The sequence below is a fragment of the Leptonychotes weddellii genome, unplaced genomic scaffold (genome assembly GCF_054177405.1).
Source record: "Leptonychotes weddellii isolate Sample4059 unplaced genomic scaffold, ASM5417740v2 HiC_scaffold_19179, whole genome shotgun sequence".
Classification (NCBI taxonomy): Eukaryota; Metazoa; Chordata; class Mammalia; order Carnivora; family Phocidae; genus Leptonychotes; species Leptonychotes weddellii.
The window spans coordinates 21-3,565 of record NW_027777218.1 but is presented as its reverse complement, the minus strand read 5'-3'; the positions used below and the strand labels follow the sequence as shown (position 1 = coordinate 3,565).

Here is a 3,545-nt window from a genome sequence, read left to right as displayed (position 1 = left end):
CATTCATCTGTCGATGGACATCTTGGCTCTTTCCACAGTTTGGCTATTGTGGACATTGCTGCTATAAACATCGGGGTGCACATACCCCTTTGGATCCCTACATTTGTATCTTTGGGGTAAATACCCAGTAGTGCTCAATTGCTGTGATTTTTAGTTGAGCATTATTTTCTTAGATATAACATCTAAAGCTCAAGCAACCAAAGGGGAAAAATCGATAAATTTTATCAAAATTTAAAACTTCCTCTTTTGCTCAGGCCCATGGCGCTAGCAGGATGGGCAAGTGTCAAGGTATTTGTGGTGCCAGGAAGCTCTGTGGTCACCGATGAGATCAGAAGTGGCATGATAAACAGTACAAGAAAGCCCGTTTGGGCACAGCCCTGAAGGCCAACCCTTTTGGAGGCACTTCCCATACAAAGGGAATTGTGCTGGAAAAAGTTGGGGTAGAAGCCCAACAGACAGATTCTGCCATCAGGAAGTGTGTCAGGGTCCAGCTAATCAAGAGTGGCAAGAAAATCACAGCCTTTGTACTCAGTGATGGTTATTTGAATTTGAGTGAGGAAAATGATGAAGTTCTGGTTGCTGGATTTGATCACAAAGGTCATGCTGTAGGTGACGTTCCTGGAGTTCACTTTAAGGTTGTCAAAGTAACCAATGTCTCTCTTGGCCTTCTACAAAGACAAAAGGAAAGACCAAACAAAGTCTTTAAAAAAAAAGCGGGGGGGGGGGGACACCTGGTTGGCTCAGTCTTTAAGCGTCTGCCTTTGGCTCAGGTCATGATCTTAGGGTCCTGGGATTGAGCCTTGCATCAGGCTTCCTGCTCAGCGGGAAGCCTGCTTCTCCCTCTCCCGTTCCCCCTGCTTGTGTTCCCTCTCTCGCTGTGTCTCTCTCTGTCAAATAAATAAAATCTTAAAAAAAAAAAAAAGAAAGAAAAGACCAAGATCATAAGTTTTGAAGGTGAAAACAGGATAGTAATCAATTTTCACATTCCAAAAAAAATTTTAAACTTGTATGCTTCAAAAAGACACTATCAAGAACTTGAAAAGGCAACCCATAAGATGGAAGAACATATTTGCAAATCATATGATAATCATGTATCTGAAACTGACTTGTATCCAGAATATATAAAGAACTTCTACAACTTAACAATAAAAAGACAGGGGTAGCTGGTTGGCTCAGTTGGTGGAGCATGCAACTCTTGACCTCAGGTTGTGAGTTCATGCCCCACACTGGGTGTAGAGATTACTAAAACAATAAACAAACTTAAAAAAAAATACCCTAAAAAGACAGATAACTCAAATGAAGATAACCCAATAGGCAAAGGATGTGAATAAGCATTTCTCCAAAGAATATATGTTTTAGGGAATTATAAATAAAAACTACAATGAGATACCACTCCATACCTGCTAGGATGACCATAATATAGAAGATAGACAATAAAAAGTGTTAGCAAGTACGTGGAGAAGTTGGAACGCTCATACATTGCTGTAAGTAATGTCTAACAGTAAAGCCATTTTGAAAACCAGTTTGGTAGTTCCTCAAAAGGATAAGCATAGAGTTACCATACGACTCAGCAATTCCACCTCTAGGTGTATGCCCAAGAGAATCAAAAACATGTGTTCACACAAAAAACCTGTACATGAATGTTCAGCATTATTCATAATAGCCAGAAAATGGAAACAACCCGAACACTCATCAAGGGTGAATATTATTCAGTCATGAAAAGGAATAAAATGCTGATATATTTTACAGTGTGGATGAATCTTGAAAATATTATGCTGAATGAAAGAAGCCAGCCGTGATAGGCCACGTATTGTGTGATCCCATTTATATGAAATGTCCAGATTAGACAAATCCATAGAGACAGGAAGTATATCAGTGTTGCCAGGGGCTGAGGGGGAGGGGACAATGGGGAGTGACCGCTTAATGGGTGCCAGATTTCTTTTTGGAATGATGAAAATATTCTGGAATTACATAGTAGCGATGCTTGTAAAACCTGTGAATCTATTAAAAATCGGTGAATGGTTCACTTTAAAAGGGTGAATTTTATGTGAATTATATCTCAATACAAAAATTCACAGTATTGGGAATAATAAGGCAGTTTGAATCAAAGATCTAGAGGGGAAAATGTTGTTTGTAAGCACATATTACCTAGAAATTAGAAAATGCTCTATGCTCCAAAAATTAAAAATTTGAAAGAACTAGATTATTTTATGAGAATATGTATCCCCAAAATGGATGCAAAAAGAAATAGAAAATGTGTATAGACTACAAATCCTAGCTGATTTCAAGATGGTTGTCAGAGAATTGTACCATAAAGGTATTAAATCTATACTGCTTCATCAGTAGATCTTTCAAACTCAAGTCTGATGAAACATACACATACATAGAAAAGAAAACTAATAACCAGTCATGCTTTGGGTTATGGATATAAAGTTTCTTTAAAAAAATAAAAGCATGATTGGACCCAGATGTGCATTAGAAAAATAATATACCACCACCAAATAGGGCTCATTATGAGAATAGAAGGTCAATTCAATATTACAAATCCACTATTATAACTAATCATATTAATGTCAAAGATGGGAAACCATATTAAACTCTTTACATACCAGAGATCATACTTACACAGTTTTATTTTTTTAATCTATATCAAATCAAATGTCAACATTATGCTTAATGGCAAAGCACTAGAAACATTGTAATTAAAATCAGAAAGAAGACAAGGCCCTCTACTATTAATGTTACTTAACTTTGTAATATAAGTGCTTCCTAACACAATTAGATGATAAACTGTACCAAAAGCAGGGGCAATATTTAAAATATTTAACAAGGAAATAGTAATATAAACCAATACATTCATTAAAAACATTAAAATTTGGTCCCTTTTGCTTTCTAAGGAAACTGAGATATAAAATTGCCAATCAGTAGAGGTTATAGATAAATTTTTTTTAATCAGATAGATCATTCTAATAATTTCCAAACCATTTTCTGATTTTTAGAAACCGTTGGTGCAATTTTGTAAAACATAGGCATCTTAATTAAATGATGCTCTCTCTGAGCTACAATCTGACACATGAATTGCACCAAATTCTTTATACAATTTACCATTAATTGGTAGTCAGTGAGTGACTTGGTTAAAAGTATGTCTTTTTTTTTTTTTTTTTAAGATTTAATTTATTTATGAGAGAGAGCACAAGCAGGAGGAGGGGGCAGAGGGAGAGGGAGAAGCAGGCTCCTCACTGAGCAGGGAGCCTGACACAGAGCTGATCCCAGGACCTGAGCCAAAAGCAGGTGCTTAACCGACTGAGCCACCCGGGTGCCCCTAAAAGCATGTCTTTTTTTTTTTTTTTTTAAGATTTTTATTTGTTTGACAGAGAGAGAAAGATAGCAAGAGAGGGAACACAAGCAGGGGGAGTGGGAGAGGGAGAAGCAGGCTCCCGGCTGAGCAGGGAGCCCAATGTGGGGCTCCATCCCAGAACCCTGGGATCGTGACCTGACCCGAAGGCAGACGCTTAACAACTGAACCACCCAGGCGCCCTTAAAAG

General features: G+C 37.6%; 1 pseudogene; it reads left to right on the top strand.

Annotated features, from left to right (window-relative positions):
* Positions 1-272: 272 nt before the first annotated feature.
* On the top strand, positions 273-698 carry LOC102736270 (small ribosomal subunit protein uS12 pseudogene; annotated as a pseudogene).
* The last annotated feature ends 2,847 nt before the right edge of the window (positions 699-3,545 follow it).